General features: G+C 30.6%; 1 protein-coding gene across 5 annotated transcripts in view; it reads right to left on the bottom strand.

Moving 5' to 3' along the window:
- Positions 1–21,663, bottom strand: part of LOC107456085 (uncharacterized) — a 61,581-nt gene that overhangs the window by 8,123 nt on the left and 31,795 nt on the right. For 2 of the 5 annotated variants that reach the window (XM_087152465.1, XM_087152466.1), the window contains exon 4: positions 6,597–6,650. The exons of the other annotated variants lie outside the window; for them this stretch is intronic. The gene's annotated coding sequence lies outside the window, so the exon portion shown is untranslated. The remainder of the gene's footprint in view (positions 1–6,596; positions 6,651–21,663) is intronic. 5 annotated transcript variants of the gene reach the window in all.

The raw sequence follows: 21,663 nt of genomic DNA, 5'->3' as shown, positions 1-21,663 counted from the left end.
GAGCATTTTTCTTTATATATAATATATATATATATATATATATATATATATATATATATATATATATATATATATATATATATATATATATATATATATAAACACACAGGGTAACAGCTACAATTTAGATTTTCAAATCCATGACTTTTCATGCCTAATTCCAAGAATTTTTCACGACTTAGCGAAGTTACTATTTTCTCTGACAAAAACACAACAATAATTTAAAAAAGCATTACAATAACATTAATTGAAATGATATGTACAACCAAAACTGTTATACTCTGCATCTTTATATTTACAGATTTTAAATTCAAAAAACATAGTAAAGAAAGAGTTAAAGCAATAAAATAGCTGAAAAAAATACAAAAGCAAATAAAAAAAATTTTCTGCAGTATTATATTCTGAAGATATTTTTTTGTTTCATCGGAAAGGAAAGAAATGCTCCTAACTTTTCAGTTCTCATTTTGGAATAAATAAAAGTCGCCAATGACTTGGCTTGCTTCGGCTAGAACTTTAAATTGACGAAATAAAAAAAATAAATTATAAAAAAAATTCTGAAATAACAGGAAGTTTGATTCGCTCTAGAAATGATGTTTTTCTTTCATTTTTTTAAAAAACACTATAATTTTTAAAGAACATGATAAAAACATTTTAAATTTTAATAAAATATGACTGTGAGTGGGGATTTTGCTACAAATTCAGATATTCAGGCCATCATGAAATGGGGGGGGGGGGGGGGTAAATTCCATTTTAAAATTAGATTTTTCGGCGGCCGAAATCCATGACTTTCCATGATTTTTTTTTTTTAAAAAGTGGTCAGAAAAATGACATTTAATGGCAAATTTTGCTCAATACTGAAATTCATGACTTTCTAGGTGTGCGGATACCCTGTATATATATAAGATCGTTGTCGAGTGGAAGGATAAAAACAGGTCTTAAGGACAGGTCGGCGTTACAAAACGTCAGCTTGAAGTGAGCTCCAAGCCCTGATTCGTCAATTTGTGAGCTAGACAGCATACGTCATCAACCGCTCAGCTTGGTGACGGTTGAGCTTGCTGCTTGTCAGCTTGGACGACTACTGACGTCCGAATCAACTGCTGTTGGATTGCAATGTAGTAACAATCCAACGACAGAAGCAATGGCGGACAACATCCAACAGAGCATTGAAATCAGCCAAGATTTTGATTTTAACATTAAACGAAGCTTCTTTTTCCTCTTCTTCTTCATTTAGCTAAGCTATAATGTGTTTTTTCTTGGACAAAGTCATTATTTGTTCTCTAAATCACTGGTCGACAATAATAAAATCCACACAAATTCAAAATAAATATTTGTTTACGTTAATAACGCATGCGCAATACGAGATAATGTCTGCTTTGGATCAACTTCTCACGCTGAGCTAACTAGGGCCTGGTTTCTTAGGACAGGTTGGCGTCAGCGGTAAGTCAACTTCCCGCTGACACCCAGATAAGGCGCTTGTCTAAAGAAACCAGGCCTTAAGGCAGGGAAGGAGGGTACAATTTATTTATTAACTATTAGACAGAGAACGTTTATTAAAGTGTACACGACATCGTTGTGCTCCTCAATAAAAAAAAAAAGCAAGGAAAAATCTTGCAAAGTAAATCCGCAAAATAGGAATAAGGAATAAGGGAAATCTTGTAGTTGGTTTATTAAATAGGTCACGCGATTCCCCACAAAGAGCAAAGGGGAAAATGTGTTACTTTTAATTAATGCATACTTGAGCCAAAAATAGATAAAAGACAGGATGTGAATTTAGAAGTGTGAGAAAGCGTTTCGTTTTGAATAATAAATTAAGAAAGGGATTTACAAAAAAGGAATAACATGAAAAGATTAATTGAAGATTTCTATGTTACTACCCGAAAAGTTTTAAATACAAGTTTTAAAAATTATCTATTTTCAAAACTTTCCCTACCATAGAAGCACAATCAAAATGAAAAGAATAACATTTGTAATCTCACATTACAATCAATAGATAAAATAGTATGAATTACAAAAAAAAAAAACACATTTAAATAAACGAGATAAAAATTTAACACTATGTTACGAATTTAAAACATAATTCACTACTAAAAAAATTTAAAAAAGCAGGCCTTCTTTTTAAAGAAAAAACTAGTTTTTTTTTTACTTCACAGTTTTTTTCAATTCATAGTGCTTTGTTTGACAATAACAGTACATTTTTTTAAATTTCCAACGGCACATTAAAAGACAATTGAACATCAAAAAGATAACAATAAATCTATAAATAAGAGCGAGCAATCCAGTAGCGTTCCCAGATAGATCTACAAGGGTGGGCAGGGGTACATAAAAGTCCATTACCTCGTGGAGGTCACACAATGTACAAAAGGGATCATGAACCACATTGATGCGACCTAGATGTTTTTTCAGGAAATCGTGGCCTGTTATCAGACGAAACATGGCAACAGATTTCATCCTAGGCCATTGTGGGAGATTGAGAATCTGTTTAAGACATGGTTTATTGAAATAACGATTTTTTAGTTCCTCGTAAAAAGAGGCCCTGAAGATGTTCTTTAATGGGACTTTTGATATTATAGAAAGGGAGTCTTGAATTAGATCTCTGTAGGACAGAGGCTCCTTTTTTTTGCCAGATCGGCGGCCTCGTTTCCCTGGATTTCCACAGGAGAGCCACTATCTTGGTATTACTGGCGAACTATTTGAGGAGATTTGAGCAATTATCGATGGTTAAAGACCGAGAGCGGCTGGGAGCTACACAATAAAGTTATTCACCAAGAATTATTATTCCTCATTATCACACAACTTAAATTAACTCTTTAATCAAGGTGAGAAAAGTTTATAAACATTTTTTTAAAATTGGAAATATCCAAAAACTAAATAAGATAAAAATATGACAATACAAGATATATGAAAAGACAAGTTGACACTTTTTAAAAATAAATCTGAAATTCAATCTGAAGTTTTTTTTGACTTCCGTATTGTTTATTTTGTTAAAGAACAAAATTTAAAAAAAATGACACCGTGGTCGTTATTCCGAAGTTAAAGACTACAGTATTTTTATTTTTATGAAAAAATGACACTGGTAAGTGGGATGCTAATCTTACCTTTTGAAATTCAATTCCTATTGTCCCTGATCGCTATATCATATTTATCTTTAGCAAAAATATCTGAAAAATCTTCTAAAATTTTCTGAAATTGGGAATTTTTTTCATTATCTAGAATTTGCATAATTCTGTCGACATGATTTTGACAATATTGCGCACCATTATCACATTTAGTGTCAAGAATATTTGAAAATTCAAGATTACTTTCAGTTTTGCTACTTAAATCTTTATTTTAAGTCTATTTTTTGTCTTATTTTTCTTTAAATTTACTTTGTTTCCATTTTTATTCTTGTTTATTCTCACGTCTAAAATTTTCTTTTCTTTAACAATTTCTCCATTTTGTTTAAGATTATTTGATTTAACATTCTTTCTTTTATTTTTATTCTCAACTTAATTTTCATTATTGGTATTGTTACTGCAATCTTTAACCTGGAAGTCAGGAGAAATGTGTACAGACAAGTTGCTTTTATAATCCGAAAAAAGGATCAGTTTTCTCAGATTTTGCAGTACAACTCGTTTAACATAATCAATCACAAATTTAATCCCATTACATTCCAATAAACCCAATATGGCATAAGGTAGATCAGTATTTAAAATATAAAATTCCACTTACCTAGCTATATTTCCAATTTTTAAATTTAAAGTGTAAGTTTAGTTTAGTTGCAAAATACCTTTTGTTTGTTTCACATTAACACAGTTTTTTCTTTCTTTTTGGACATTCAGTTTTTCAAAAAATTTATTTAGGATATTTAAAGTACTGCATGTATCAATATTTAACAATACAGTTTTATTTGTCACAATCGGGTATTTGTCACTTTTATTGTTTTCATTTTATTTTGCATGCATCCGGATACTATTAATTGTCAATTTTTTGGTTGGTCACTTTCCTTTTTAGGCTGAGTTTGATTCTCAGCCATAAAAGAATTAGGTTTGTTTATACAATCTTGGCCCCAATGATAAGCATTAGTTATTCCAAGCTTATCGCATTATTTACATGGCTTATGAGGCAACTACTGGGCGAAATGACTTGTTGTTTATTTTTCATGAAAACTGTCACTTTCCTTTTGAACTCTAGGTCTTAATTGGGATTGTTTCTTAAAATTTTGACTTGGTCGGGAAAAATGTTGGTTTTGTCGAGAATTATAATAATTTGGACTAACTGGGTTATTAATGAATGGCCGCCTAGGTGTCCAGCCTTGATATTGTTGTCTGTACCCATTAAATTTGGATTCTGGCATTTTTTGTTTGATTTCAATTTGGGGTAAAACATGGGAGACATCATGAATTATTTTAGGAACAATTGTGAGCCACTCAATTGGGGTTTTGGGTTCTTTTAAAAACAAAAGTGTTTTAACTTGGGTTTTAATTTTTTAATCCTATATACAGACCCTCAATTGTATACTCATTACTTAAATTTATTTTTTGACCTAACTCTACCTTTTCAGTAAAATATGAATTCAGGTCTTTAGTTTGGTCCGAAAATTTTAAATTTTGAAAATCATTATAGCCAATTGGAGGTGAAAAATAATGCTCATGAAAAATTTCAACTATTTCATGATAAGAATTACAATTTAAGCAGTTATTAATATATAATTTCAATGCTGAACCTTTAATGAATTTTTGAAAATTTTTAAATTTCCATTCCTCATTTTTCGAAATGTTCGAGCCAGGCTGCGAATTGAACACCATATCGGGCTCTAAGATTAATATATCTGGTTTATCTTGTACATTTTGATCTACACTTAAATTTTGTAAACATGCATTTAATACATTTTCTAAATTAATAGTATATGTTTTCACATTTGTGATATTGAATTTATAATTTTTGCCACACGGTAAGGGTATTCAATAAATATAATATAAAGTTAGAAATAAATTTCATTAATTATTGCAGTTACATTTCGAAGAGAAATGTTCTTAAATATTTTAAATAAATATAATGTAATTCAATAAATATAAGATAAAATTAAAAATAAATTTCAATAATTGTTGTAGTTACATTTCGAAGAGAAATTTTTTTAAATATTTTAATTGCATTTTTATCTTCACCCTAAACACTAAAGTAAAACAAAAATGTAAGTTCTACAAACCAATAAATCACGGAAATTCTAACATATAAAACAATAAAATTGAAAATAATTTTTCCAAAAATTTTTTATGCCGATCAAAACAATCAATTCACAGAAAAGAAAAATTTCTCTAGAAAAAAAATTTCAATAACAGCGAATAAGTTTTCGAAATTTAAAAATAAACATATCTGTTAAACAATGAAAATAAGATAAATGTATAAAAAATAATTATTTCAATTGAAGCATAAAGTATGAGAAAAAATTTAAAAATAAATTTCATATCAGTGCATTTTCTTATTTATTCGATAAAATTTTAAGAAATAAATGTTTTATGAGTTAAACATAAAGAATTGTAGAAAAAAAAATTAAAAAAAAAATATACCACAAAGGATACGTAGCTGAAGAAAGTTCGAAATAGTCCAAGATAATTTAAAAACCACATGAAAGTTGATAAAAAATTAATTTATTTCTTATGAGGAATCCTATTTCTCCTTGAATGAGGCGGGGTGAGAAATCATTGATGATACAATTCACAGAGCACCACGGGGAAAGACATATCAGCGTTTTCCGAAAGGAAGGGATGGGATTTCAAATCCAATGCAAATTCAACAATCCGATGCAATTTCTCTTTATAGTCCAAGGGGGTGAAAAATGTTGAAGTTCAGCTATTTCAATATTATTCATAGCCTTGAGAACTATAGACATAACATGCTGCACACACATATGAGAAGTCGACGATCGTTAAGTAAGGTACCATTCATATTAATGAAAAGTTTAATGATTTTTTGTTGAACATACTGGATGAATTATCATGAGTTGAAGTAGAATTTGACTGATAAATTTCCAACTGTCCGTTCGAATGAGATATTTCATATTTTTGATGTACCCTCTTCTGAAGTTGATTAATTTAATTTTAAATGACCTTTTTAATGAGGTATTACATATATTTGATGTACCCCTTCCATACCGTTTTATCCTGACGACTTAAAACGTCGTTGCCGAGTGGAAGGATAAAAACAGGTCTTAGGCAGGGAACAAAATATGTTACACATATATCTTACTCATTAGTCAGATGAAACCACGATTTTAAAACATTCACACCTTTCATACACCTTTAAGACTCCAATGAGAAACAATAAAAATAAAATTTTCTATACTATTTTGCTTCCATTTGACAACACAATTTTTTTATCCTTCAGTGAGGCAATAAATACTAAGTTAAGCTATAAATATGAGAATTATCTTAATAATCTATCGCCACTTAAAGCTAAAAAAAGGAAAATTCATGTAGCATTATTAAATAATTAGAGAATGCGAAGTATTTCAGTTTTATTGGTACTTGCTTTAAACAGGATTACATGAATACATTTGATACATAAAAATTTATTTTTACAAAAAAAAAAAAAAAAAAAAAAAAAAAAAAAAGATTTACTGATATTTCTTCTTTTTCTTACAGAATTTTCTTGCAAATTTGAAATTTCATCAGCTGAAAATAAATTTAATTTGCAGCAATTAAAAATATATAACATAAAAAATGAATGGTGCATAGATCAAATTGGGATTTTTATTATGGTTAAGCCATAATCAGAACTGCTTTACAAATTTTTAAGACATTTGATTTGAATACAGTAATTGAAATATTTTTAGAATGAACTAGGAACACCCTAACTTTTTCCGAATTAAGCTTCGAATTAAAATATTATTTGTTAGGCATTGAGCACAATCATGAATATTTTCTGAAGTAGCCAAAAATCAGACTACCTTGTAAATATGTTGTAAGATTAACAATAACTAAGAGAACTGCCTAAAACAGATTTTAGAAAAAAAAAAAACAACTTTCCACGTAAATTCACTACTTTAATGGTTAACATTTCTTTAAAAAACATACAGTTTTCCGTTAAGTTCATTATATATTAGTCTAAGGAAGAGTATGAATAAGTGGGTGAGCTTGAATTTCAATTTTCGAAACCGTGTTTTCAGAATTAATCATATAATAAAACATTTAAAAGAAAAGACCCTTGTTTTTTCTAAAAAAATACATTTTCAAAAATAAGGGAAGAAAACTAAAGAATCTTTTCTACTGTGAAGACACATAATGATATAACACGAAAATGCCCGATCAACATTGAGTTCAATTTCGCTTTTTGAGATCCAAACCACGATTTCTTTACGAACATACTGAATAGTCACGTGACAATTTGAGTCGGAGGTTATTAATAATTTTGGGAATACCAAAAATCTCGAGAAATGAACACTGGATCTGAATGAAAAAGACGAGTGTCAAAACAATACAACGAATTACGAAATGCTATGCAAAAGCATCAAACACGATTCCACTCCTAGGGATGGGGGCATCTCAAAAACCTTAAACAGGAACCACTATTTTTTAAGCAATTGAATTAGCCAGAAAAAATACCGACAGATTTTTGCACTTTTGTTCACAGATGACGCTGTTACAGCATCATAAGTATGAGGGTTAAATTGTTTAACAATGGAGATTTTTCGAGAAATAGATGTTAGATTTTAAAAAAAAATGAAGTTAGGTGATTTGGTATTTTGAAATATCCTATCTAATGACATCAAACTTTAATCCCCAACCATTGAAAACTATTAAGGTCTAAGGCGAGGTCAGGTTTGAAGTCAATTAGTATTTTGTACTAAACTTTTCGAATCCAAATATTTGATTTCAATTTTGTGATTACGCGCAATCTGTGAACCAAAATAGAAATACCTATAGGTCAAATCAGGTGCTTTTTCTGGATAATCCAAATTTGCAATAAAGAATTGGGGTTCCCTTTGAGATTTTGATGTAATCCCACCAGACCCTCAGAGAATAAGGTTGTGAGTCAAGCTAGGTATCAGTGGGGAGATTTTAATAAAATATTAAACAAGTGTTATCTTTTTTCCCAATATAATGTGTTTTTCACAAACATTTACCGTTTCGAAATTATTGGAATACATTTTATTTTATTTAGGATTGTGTATACCAAATAAAAGTGGAAATTTGTTGTTGTAGAAATTTGACTAGAAATTAATGATGAAAATTTTTTATTTATGAATCACCCAGCTTTTCCATACAGTAGAAGAGAGACAAGAAAAAGAGAAAACATATGCAGAATGTCTCAAAATATCGTACAAACTTGGAAGGGAGGAGGAGCAACCCATAAGAATTGAGAATTTCGAAGTACCCATGCCTGGAAGCATAAAACCAACGATTGCACCAAATCAAACTGAAGAGGGATTTAGAACACGCTGATTAAATCTGTTGCCCGCGTCATCTGTGTCAACTTTCTGTAGTACCTCCCCAATGGGTTTTTTTCGTTCCTCTGCAATTCATTCACAATTCAATCAGGAATAATTTCTTAAATTTTTAATGATAATATTTCTCACATTAGCTTTAAGTTTCACGTTAAAAATCTGTATACTTTTTTAAACATTAATATTTAGGATTTTCCAGGTAAGAAAAAGTTTCCAATTTTAGTAAAACTTAAAATTATAAGATAATATTGATTAAAAGTAAATCTTAAGCGCACACTTTAAACGTTCTTATAGTTAGCTTCGGTATAATAAATTTATGAGAAATATTATCTTAAACATGAATTTAGTAATCTTAATTCGAATTTAACTGCCTCAATCCATGTAACAATTTTCAGGCTCCTAACTCTGTCAAGTTTCATAATCTCATTTAAATTTAGTATGATTGCTGAACCAAACAAATAAAAATTACGGAGGTACAGTTTAGATTTATTATGTCAGATGATATGCAAATATCCTTTAAAAGTATTTTTTGTTGCTTGAAAAATATTTTATCATAATTCAGAGAAAAATATTTTATAATATAAAAAGTGTAATTATAATTAATATTATCAGTAACAACTTTAGAGCATATTTAAAATTTCTACAATTTATTTTATAGCGAGTAAAACATAATAAGTAAACTAATTACGCAAGTTACAATAAAATTAAAAGTATACAATGAACTAGGAAACTTGTTTTTTTTTTTATAGAATTTTTACTTCTACTCCTTAACACATTTCTTCAGTCTAAAAATCAAAATGTTTAAATTTAATGGGAGTTAGGTTTAAAAAAAAGAAAATTTTAAGAGAATGAATTTATATTAGTTTTTTAAATTTTTTTGCAAATAGAATATTTGAAAAGAATGAACATTTAACAAACACTTAAAAAAATGAGAAAAATAAGTTCTGAAACTGACCTTTAGGCAAAGTTTATTTTATTTTATTCTAGAATAAAAGAGGGCGCGGCGTGTTAAATAAATACGTGTAAAATTAATCGTATAAACGATAAAATATAAAAGTCATTTTCTTAGAGACTCAAGAATTACGTGAAGTAATGAACTTATAATCGCTATATAAGTAAAATGCATACCCTCCAACTGCTACGGAATTTCCGTAGTTTCAGAAATCTTCTTTTCAGACGGTAGCAAAATTAATGTCTTAATATTTAAAAAAAATTAATTTTAGCGTAACTTGTCCACTATTACTTATAAAAGTGCAGGCCATATGGCTAGATTCTTAAGTTCTGATAAAAGTTTTATGAGAGATCCATTTGCTTTAAAAATTTCTACTTTGGTTCGCTACCACTAGAAAGAATTATTTTCAAAATCCTCATAAGTTGGAGGGTATGAAAATGTAATTTCTAATACAATTTCATATTAAAAAAAATTGATTTAACAATAAAGCAAAGAATTTAAAAAGAAATAATAAATTTAAATAACAACAAAGATTTAACAATTTTTGAAGTATATCATGCTCTAACAATTTCTTAATTAAATTTATTGTTTCCAAATGAAAAGAGCGAAGTTAAAATCTAATGTGAGATTTCAAATGAATGATGAATACAATTTAAGTACAAATAACACATTAAAAGTATTTTTGATTACCCTTAAAAAGATTTTATCTTCTCAAGACGAATATTTGATAATATATTTTTATTGAAAGCTGTAAATGATAGGGTTTTTTTTCACCAATTTCATTTTGTATCATAAAAAATTATAATACCCTAAAGTGTTAGTCTGGTCAACAAAATGTGATGGTATTATGAAAAAAAAGCATGCAAAATGAAACATAATTTAATAGGGTGTGGTCCAATGTAACGCAGATATTATTTTTAATAAATCTTGTCATTTTTAATATGAGTATTAAAAGTAAAGAACAATAAAAATGCAAAGCAAAAGCGAGGAAACATTGAAAATAAACTAATAAATGGGTACATTGAGCTTTCTGTAGATTTTTTTGTTTGATAAAAGATTGCGACAGGAGTAAAATAATTAATATGAGGGAATTTGACTAATCAAAGAAAAATAAATAAAATATCAATTTCAAACTATTATATTCCTTGGTGGATATTAGAATTGATCAAGGCAATTAAACAGTGATTTTGATGTCAGTTAATAATTAGAGTGACATTAGTTTCATAAGAATTTATGCATTGATAATTACAATAATACGAGCAATATTTTTTCTAAATTTAGAACACTACGGTGAAGAGTAATAACGTTGCGTTGAAGAGAAATAATGTTGGCAAAAAAGTTGACCATTTCAAGTTAGAAAATAAAGCTTTTATTCAACTCGTTCCTTACTAAAAAAAAAAAAAAACACTAAGTTTAACAAACCATCAACGTGCTCAAAATTTCTCTTCAGTTTGAGTAGGTGTTAGTGTCGATTTCATGCTGCCCCGGAAATGTCATGCGTTAATAGGGGTACATTATTTTTATAGACTTCACATTATTTTTATCACGTGCATTTGAATCGGCACGTTTATTTATCAAAATTATTTTTGTTTTATCTACATTTCACTTTCTTAAATTATTGTCCAAAATTGCACTCAAACGGTCACAGATTATTGTAGCTATTGATTTAACGGCTAAATTACAGAGTCAATTTGTTTGCCAGATTAGTAATTTACATTAAAACAGCTAATTCTTGGCCTATTTAAATGTAAATTTTAAGAAAACATGAAATTAAAATGATTAAGCGTGTTTTAGCTTCTAATGTACGAGAATAATCCATAAAAAGCGGCATACAACTACAATTATGGCCCTAATCCTTATGATGTGCCCCACCACTCTTCCAAGTTTGCGAACGTAGTTCAGGGACTACATAAATAACGTTCATTATCACAGGAAGCTTAACAGACACTAAATGCATTCCAGCCCAACTAAACAAACTGGTTTTAGATCATTTGAGTCTTTATTCGTGTTGCCGCTGCAATAGATTTTAGAAAGGTTTTATATAATTTATTTACATCATTATGTAAGCGCTTATGGAGTTGAAAAGTTGTATGTTGGCTGTTATTAAGAATTTTTTTTTAAACGTGTGAAAAAACTAAGAGATTCAGTAGCTTTGTTTTTTTTAATATTTTTTTTGTTCGTTCAACAGTACAAATAACATCAGCCTACAGTGCGCTAAATAAAAAAGAAAACGACTAGTAAGATCTAAGATGAAACCTTAATAGTTCGAGAGACAAATTTTGACTACATTAATATTTGTACAGACGATAATTAAAGTTACGAAATCAGTCTCAATAGGTACTCGTTAATAGATGGACTTAATGTAAACAATAACAATCTTCCTGAAACCAGGAGAAATTTAGAAAACTTCCGGTGTATCCCTCCGCTTATGATATGGATACGAGTCGATGAGTGAAGAGCCTTAGTATTGTATAGTCCATTCCACCTTAAGCTGGCACTGGAGAGAAAGGTAGGTAGACCGGATTACATGGAAACTGGGTTACTCTTTAAGTCAGTACGGGGATGAGGTAGCAACAAAGGGAGAGAAAGTGGCCAGTATTGGCGTTTCAGAAAGCAAAACACCGATTTTTTTTTAAAAAACCAAGAATCGTACTAAAATTTTGTACAGAATACGGAAAAGAGCACGATTTTTTAGAGCATTTCTCATAATCATTATTTTAAGATACTAGTTGTAAGCTGATTTCTTAATTAGTATTTAAAAAGCAGATTTTCTTATTATGATTTTTTAAGTAAACGAAACTAATTTTAAACAGAAAAAAATATACATATTTAAAAATATTCTTTTTTGCTGAAATATAAGTAAAAAAAAAAAAAAAGAAATGCATAGATGCGCAAAAATACTTTGTTTTAAATATTTATTTTTATATTCTTATTTTGTGTAGATTAATGTACATTAATTTATCCCACATTGGTGATTTGTTGGGGAAGGAAAAGTCAGCATAGGCTGGAAATTATTGATCATGTAAAAGATCATACTTATGTTTTATAATACTTACTGTTTTTTTTTCTTATTATAATTTTTTAATTAAACGAAACTAATTTTAAACAAAAAAAAAATATTTAAAAAGATTCTTTTTTGCTGAAATCTAAGTAAAAAAAAAAAACGAAATGCATAGATGCGCATAAATACTTCGTTTTAAATACTTTGTATTATTTTATTTTTATATGCTTATTTTGTGTAGATTAATGTACATTATTTTATCCCTCATTGGTGTTTTGTTGGGGAAGAAAAGGTCAACATAGGCAGGAAATCATTGATCATAAAAAATATCATACCTATGTTTTTTTAATATTTACTGTTCTTTTTTTTTATAAATAAAAAATTTTAAAAAAAATTTCAGAAAAGTTTTTTATTTACTATAAAATTTTTTTTCCTGAAATATATTTGCTTCTAAGAGACAAAAGAACTTACCGGGAAAAAATAATTAGTGTTATCCATATGGGGGGCGCGTACTGTTTGTTCGCCCCCCCCCCATGTTTTCAGCTGCCATATCCCACCCTCTTAGACTCAAAACAGGAACTCTTTGAATAACATGATAACCACCTATCCTGGTGGTAATCATGTTATTCATTTAATATTTTAATAGTTGACCGTTCCTTCTGCAAACTCTTTGTGGGGTAGCCCTGAATTGAATTCAATCCACAATTTCTCATCAGGCGAAATTCTACTTGGATGGGTAGGCGCATTTCTTCAAAAGAAAATACATATTTTGAAATATCAGACCTTTCCTTTACTTTTCAGGATCTTTGCAGGTGAAAGGAGGCTTAAGAGAAAAATCCGTATAATTTGTTATTTAAGTACAGTAGAATTAGTTAGTCTCGAAATATTTTGTCAGATACTGAAATATCTTAATATTTTCTACATAAGAGAAAGGATTTCTCAGCTTTTTGGGCTTTGTATTTCAAAAATAATTATTAAAATATTGATTGGTTTAAATTAACCTTTCGATGTTTAAAAAAAATTAATGATTCAAATTTTGCGTCTTTTTTGAAATTATTTCAATTCCTATACATTTTATTAGTTAATAACTAACGAATTAACACTTCTATTATGGAAATTGTATTTCAGGTAATATTTAAAAGTCCCTTTAATTGCACAAACTAAAAATCTTAAATTTTGACATTATTTAAGTTCCTATAAAAAGCGAATTGTACTTCAGAACTAAACATGGCGCAAAAGACGCAAAATTTGAAACTTTCCAGAGATCGAATAAAGCGAAAAAAATTTTTCTTTTGTCGTAAAAAAATAATAATAAAATCACAAGTTGAATTAGCTACACAGCAAATATGCTCAACTGTCATCAGTTTAATAATATTCACCTGTCTATTGGGGTGTTTTTTTTTTTTCCATTTATTCTGAGGGGAAAAAAATTTTCATTAAATATTGTACAGATGAGGTTAATATTTAGAAAATTAAATAATCAAATACAAAAAAAAAAAAAAAAACGAAATAAGAACTGCACAAGTGTTAGGACACTTAAGCAAAGCCAAGGCGAATGGAAAAGCTGACTGACCAGTGTAGAAACATAGCCAATTCCTTGTCCTTGAAAACTAATTCAGCGCCAAACTAAAACACCTCCTTCTTCTTTGTACATTCGCTTTACTGAGAAGGTATTTATAAGTTAAATACATTTAAACATGAAAAACTTCTAATGAATGTTTCAAGACATACTTTTCTTACTATGCAACATTTATTTATATTTGTACGCGCATTTAAACTGCAATTAATTCCTAAATAGCGAAGAACTACTTTTCAAAGGCGGAGTATTACATTTCCTACCTTTCTCTCCAGTGCCAACTTAAGGTGGAATGGACTATAGGAAGTTTTATTAGTATAATTTGTATTAAAATTAGCACTCAATTTTACCATTCATAAAAATTTCCTGTAATTTACAAATTTTAACTGGTTGTGAGCTTAAAATAAAATTTAGAAAATTAATATCAAAACATAAATAAAGTGTAAGGTTTACCATGTTTTGAGTGTTATCCCTTATTTGGCTCTAATTCTATGAAGTATCAGAGTTTGTAATTTTTTGGGTGGCATCATAGCATGCTTGAGGAGACTTCCGAATTCATTTATTGAAATTTAAATTGAAATAACGTATTATATTGTAAACACTACAAGTATAATATTACTGGATGGTGCACTTTTTTAAAACTTAGGAGTAAAAATCAATCGGAAGTAGTAACTCAGAAGTCTTAACGACGAATTTCAAACCCTAGCACCATTTGTGCTTAGCTTTACACGGTCAACTATCCATAAATAAACATACTCTTTTTCGACGGATCTGAATTCTTGACCCTCAAATTATGGAGGCAGCCGTAATCTGGAAATAAAATAGGGTTCAAATATTATAGGTAGAAGGGTCGATATATTGGGGCAGAAAATGTTAATTCCCTCTTTTGTGTAACTTGCCATAGGTGAGGAACTTTTTAAGTGAATCAAAAACTTTATTATATATGCATATATATCCGTCGTTGAACAGCCGACCCAATTTTGTGTTTACGACAACTAATGTTCAACTCCGTAGCCTTGTAATTTTGAACCAATCCAGAAGACAAGGAAAATCCTGGATCAATACCCCCAGAGGTATGATTTATAATGGGAACGTGGAGGACTTTGTGACTCGACATATTTAACGTACATCAGTCACCATATAGCCGGCGTGTATCTACTAAAAACAGGGAGCTGGCTAAAAGATGATTCTACGTAAAAGATAAATTTTTATATTAGCAGTTCTCTTAACCCTTTCGTACGGCAGTCCGCTCGTCACAGGTGACGATGCTGAACAGATCATCGCTAAGTTTGTTCATTGTATATCGGTAGGCTGATGTTCGGACTTATTTAAGTGTCACATAACGATGTTTGGTGATTTTGCAAATATATATAAAAATGCATCTAGGATATTTTTTTAGTAATTTAATTCAATATCGGTAATTTTAAAAGTCGACACGCGAAACCACATTAGTTTTTTCGCATTCTCTCAGCTTTTCCTGTTTGCACTAGAAACGAAGCATCCATCTTTTATTACGGTGTTTCCCACTGTTTCATAACCCTAAGAAAAGTATCTTTCTAATCTATAAAATATATTAAGCGCATTCAAAGTATACTTTTCGTAGTATTTTCTCTCCAACCGTTGAACAGCCAACCAAATTTTGGGTTTACGACTACAAATGTTCAACTCTGTAAGCTTGTAATTTTTAACCCAATACCGAAGAAAGGGGAACTCCTGGATCAAGTATTGAGTGAAATTTGCCTACGTGTAAGATTTTTTGATGGTACCAACCCTTATTTGTATTACATGGGGAGAAATACCACGTAAAACAATCTTCCGCGGTTAGTCTGACGGCAAGGGACCTGTGGCAGTTTGAAGCAGATTGAGCCTGTTATCAAACGGTACAGCGATCGTAGCGAAAAGGTAAATGGTAACAATCTTAAATTTAAATAAATGCTAATTTTTACATAACATTAAGCTATGCATTTTAAATGAAAAAATTCAAAACTTGAATGAAGTCAAATAGTTTTTAAGAAATGAAAATTTAAGAATACGATCATCTTAACGCTATTCAGTGTGAGATAAAAAGTAGGGGCCTAAAATTTCAACCACCTTCTATCTGTAAGAGGACGTCATCATTTTGGAGAAACAAGTTCAATAACAAGTTCTTTTTTTTAAATTTTTATCTTGAATAGTAATTTTAATTATAAATTATAGAAGAAAGTGAGTTCAAGCAAATTATGAATTCGCCATTGATATAAATTGAATTACAGACGATATTTTTTCATACATATATTTTAAAGATAGCACCAGTGATGTTTGCTTGCTTATAGCTTTCATTAATCAAAAAAGGGAGTTAATTTGAAAGTTTTCATGTCAGAAATGACTTTAATTCGTTACGATATATAAACTCTATGATCAACGGGAGTGAGTTAACATACGTGGATACGTCACTAAGTTAGTATTCTTAAAGTAATTTGAAACATCGTGATTATTTTTTTATAATTATGCTTTTAAAACGCATTTTAATTAAATTAAATAATTTAAAATTAATACAACTAATATAAAGTTTCGTACTGATACGCAAAATTAATAGAGAAATAGAATTTTAGAAAAAAGTAAAAAATTATCATACTATTATAGCAATAATTGAAAAATATGCTGCGTACTAAAAGGCAAAGGAAGATAAGTACTTTATTTACGTAGCACTAGAGTTTCACAATGGGCTATTGGTGACGGTCTGGGAAACATCCCTGAGGATGATCTAGACATGCCGTCGCAATTTTGATGAGCTGCAGAAGGGATGGCTGTCCTGATTTAGTTGCCCGATGACCTGCGCATGAAGTCGAGCACTAAGAGGTAAAACAGCTTATCGAGAACTAATACCGCGTACCCTCAATCCGTACGCAGGCTCACCCACCCGTTTACTGACCACAAGCAGTGATGTTTGACTTCGGTGTTGCACTGGGAAATGTGTCTTTACGATTTGCGGCACACTAAAAAGCAAAATTGAACTGCACTGATTCGTTTAGGAGAAAAATAAAAAATCGCCATACAATTTTTGACATCACTGAATCTTAATTTGTTTTAGTAACAGGCACTACTGGTATCATGGCAATTGCAATTTTAAAGTGTACCAAACACACGAACACAGATACAAGGTATTATATAAGTATATTTGGTACAGAACCATTTAAATACTGTGGAAAGAGATTATAACAGGCTACAACTTATCAGAGGAAACAGCACGATCGTGGTAAATTTTGACTATGACGAGTTGGTTTCCTGCTATAGCATCGTGCCAAAAGATACTGAATGCATTTGATGGGATAAATTACTATAAGAGTGTTTTGCTTTATCTAATAATGTAAAGCCACCGGCAATAATGAAAAATAATAAATGATTTTACAATAAGGAATGATTTTAGCATTATCAATTGCGCTAGTACATGCCTTTCAGTTTCGGGCACATTTCGTAGTGCTGTTTTGTACTGAATAATTGCTTTTTTTTATTTCTTTTCTTAAACGGGTATTTAGCTAGCAATTCATATTTTAACGAAAATGTAGCAAATGTTATTTTAGGTCGAATAGTTAATACTAGGTTTCGTGTAATAAAAATGATGCATATTGAAAAAAGATGTGCCTGCTTTTAAAGATATGTTTTGAAGGGAAACTGCAGTGCTAAAACTAGTGCATTAAACTAATGAATAATATGAAAGTTTGATCTAATAATTAGCTTTTCGATTCCCTCTTAAAGATCCAGTGAAATAGGGAAAACACAAAAAGAAATATCATTAACATTTAGTGGTTTAAGTGGTTGACTGCTCTTCTGCCCTTACTATTGGGATTGGGACCATATTTTAGATTTTTAATAATCAAGAATTCAAATCTGATGAATATAAGAGATATTCAGATATCAGTGAGAGTGCACTTTTTTGTGTCTGATTACATGACTAGCTGTAAATAATTTGAGGAAACCTTTATGATTGGCAATTAGTTCATAGAAATTAGGCTTTATTAGAATACAAGTTATTCAGTGAAATAGCCTTAATTTGCTCATTATTTATTACAACTATCATGATAACATTAAGAATTTTCCAACATGTCTTTCAATATAGGCAAAAATATCAAATTTCCGTAGTGCTAGAAACTTTTTATATCTTGTTTCTACTAGCAGCTTTAAGGAGATTAACAAACGTAAGCATGGCTTATCAGGAAAATTTTCATTTTTTTTGCAGGGGTTAAATAGTGTGTTTTAGGTTTCTACATTTCTGCTATATGTGTTAGCTTTCATGATATTAAATCACCTGAATGTGTAGTACAGCGGGAAAAATATAAAAGCGAACATTTTTAGGAACTTTTGGTCTAATGATAGGATATTCATGCATTAGGATTTAACAGTTCGAGGATCTAACTCCAAATATGCGAGTAAATATTAAATCTTCCAAGTCGTGATGATTTACTCTCGCCTCTCTTTGAAGTAACCCAGGTTCACATCCAAATGGCTGGTCGATACGAATATTGCTTCCAGCTTGACCTGACCAAGGTCCTGACGTATAATGTCCTCAGTGATAAACAGATCATGAGTTGAAATCCCTTTGCTATTGGGTTTTTGTTTTCCTCTTAATGTAATGCAAATGCGAGTTACTTCTATTTACAAGTTCCCGCGCAAGCTAGTATGACCCAATGTTTGGTCTAAGAGTATCCTTATTTTCTGAACAGGATTCAAAATTACAAGACTGAGTAGAACTTCTATAGTCGTAAGCCCAATGACTGGGTCAAGTATTCGACGCCGGTTATAATATTAATGAGAGAAAACGGCATTTTAAGTTAGAAATCAGACATAAAAGCAAATCTTCCTTAAGTCCTTGTTCGTAAAATTTCAAATGTTTAATTATAAGTATCTGCTTTTTTTTATCTTGCGCACTGCATGTAAAAATAAAAAAGTATTAAGGTTTAAATCTTGCGGAATTGGGGCGAAGTGCCTCCGTTTTTTACTAGTTTTTTTTTTAAAGAGAGAACTACAATATAACGCATTCGTTTTATCAGAGCAGCTTAAACGTTAAAAAAATGATTACTAATTAACTTTGATTGTAACAAATTTATTTTGGTTTTGGACTTAGTCCGGATGGGATGATTTTGGAATTAGTCCGGTCCAAATTAAAATGTCAACATTGTGCAAAGTTTTATTATTCTTTTAAAAAACTATTTTGCGCACTTGATGTTTGAGCTTGTATCATGATTTTTAATTCACTTTACATGACATTATAAAATTGAATTGCAGAAAAGTTCTTAGAATTATGAAAGATTTAACGAATGAAATTCTTTTTAAATAATTGTAAAAATTCTTATAAGTTGTGGGATACCTACTTTTTTATAATATAATAAAATATTTCAAAAATAATTTAACATTCATGTAAAAAATCATATGCTGCATTTATACTTTATAGTAATAAAGCAAATATTTCGTTTAATTAAGATGAAACCTATTGAAACAATGAGTTCAATCCATCGTAGTTACAAATTAATTAACACAGTTATCAATTCTACGCACCAACTAATTTAAGCATCACTCATCAGAAATCAAGTTCTAATTTTTTTCTCAGTTCAAAATTGTCACGCTGCGAGTGTTTGCAGCGTCAGGTCGATAAATCACATTAAAAAAATCTGTACTAGAAAGTGCCAGGAAACATTTCACTTTGTGCAAAAAAATTCAAAACATTAAGCTGTTTTACGTGATACATTAACTAATAGATATTGACTTAGTTCATTATAATTGTATTCCAACTGGAACAAATCATTTAAAATCGTTGAATGACATGAAGGGAAACTAATATATTCACATTATAATTTTTTTTCGTTCAGCAGAGAACAATTTTATTATTCAGAACAATTATTTTTCTGAAGAAACAATTACTAAATAATTTCGTTAGATTAACTACTAAAATAACTTAATTATCTAATAAAAAGTGGAAGTGTTTTTGTAGTTTTAAGTAAATGACGTTGAAAAATTTAGAAAATCATTCCTGATGTGACGCTTTTGATCTTAGAAGAGGTCTAACCAGCACGTTGGACACCTCGCTAATTTTATATGACTTGCCCGCCTAACCAAAATGATTTTCTCAGTATGTATTGCATTAGTTTCTTCGCCTCGTGGTGCTACGAACAAACTCAGTGTCGGTCACCAGTGACGCCCATGGCACTCAACGTGTTAAGTTGAAGCTAATTTATGTCACCTTAAATTGCAAGTAGAAACAAGGTATTCAGAGACAGAATAAAAAAAAAATTATTTCAGTAAATAAAAAGGAACAAGACCAAAACTTGCGTAGTTGAAATACTTATGCATGCTTTGAAACCGTATAAAAAATAAGTTGAAAATCTAAACAATTGTAGAGTGGTCCAAAGTAGTTTAAATATCGAAAAATTTACTTAGTAAAGTTTAACACATTCAGGACCGTGATCACATATATGTGATCAGGCGATTCTATCTCCACAGTCCCCAATATCATGTAGAAAACGTGCCCTTCTAATTCTTAGCGAACCAAGATCATTACTGTACAGTGATAATACCGAAATTCGGTATTAGTACATATGCGTACTTTTTAATATTCATAGTTAGAAGGCGTTTCTCTATCTGCCGGTCCTGCAGGAGTTAATTTATATAAAAATATATATAGGTAACTCAAGTGTCAATACCTTTGGTCATTTTTGTTATAAAATATATCGCAAGATATAAAATTTACTTGCCTGTACTATTTGAATGTCATTAATTTCCATAAGAAATTTAGTAAGTGCAAAAATTCAGCAATACAAATATAATAAAATGTGTCACACTTCATACATATATATACACTACTGGCCATGAAAATTGTTACACTAGGAAGGCGACTCACCACAAACGAGAAACTTGCAGGATGGATAAAGCATGTTGTGGTATGCAAATGATTAGCTTATCAGCGCATTCAAGCAAGGCAGGCGGCGGTTGTGACACCTACAATGTGTATGAAAGAGATTTGTCACTGAGTTTCTCATACAGAAAAATTTGAGCGATGTTCTTGAGTAAAAAAGTTTTTGACTCGTGTAAGTAGAAATACCTACGAGCAGTGTCCGAGTTTGATCGAGGTCGAATTGTGGCCTACCGGGATTGCGGTTTATCATACCGAAGTATTGCTTCTCGCGTTGGTCGGGATCCCATGATTATTACTAGAATATGAAATCGATGGGTTCATGACGGTCACATGGAACGCTGTGCAGGATCTCAGCGGCCCCATCACTAACAGCCCAGTAGACAGACATATTATTCACATGGCCTTAAGGAATCGTACAGCTTCGTCACGAACCCTGAGTCACCAAATGGGGTCATTTGTAAGACAAGTGTCTGCACGAACAGTTCGATGCGTTTGCAGTAGCATGGACTGTCAGCACGGTGACCATGGCTTCGGCTATCCTTGACGCTGCATCACAGACAGGAGCGCCTCCAATGGTGTGATCAACGACGAACTTGGACACAGGAATGGCATGACGTCTTTTCAGACGAATCCAGGTTCGGTATATAGCATCATGATAGCCGCATCCGTGTTTGGCGACATTGTGGAGAACGCCCATTGGCAGCTTGCATTCGACATCGTCATACTGGCCCATCACCTGGAGTAATAGTATGGGGTGCCACTGGATACACGTCTCGATCACCTCTTGTTCATTGCCGGCACTTCGAACAGCTGCCGTTACATTTCT

This window comes from Parasteatoda tepidariorum, chromosome 9, assembly GCF_982258835.1.
Source record: "Parasteatoda tepidariorum strain Cologne lab strain chromosome 9, Ptep-v5.0, whole genome shotgun sequence".
Lineage (NCBI taxonomy): Eukaryota > Metazoa > Arthropoda > Arachnida > Araneae > Theridiidae > Parasteatoda > Parasteatoda tepidariorum.
Note: the sequence above shows the minus strand (reverse complement) of the source record. Positions and strands in the feature narration are given on the sequence as shown.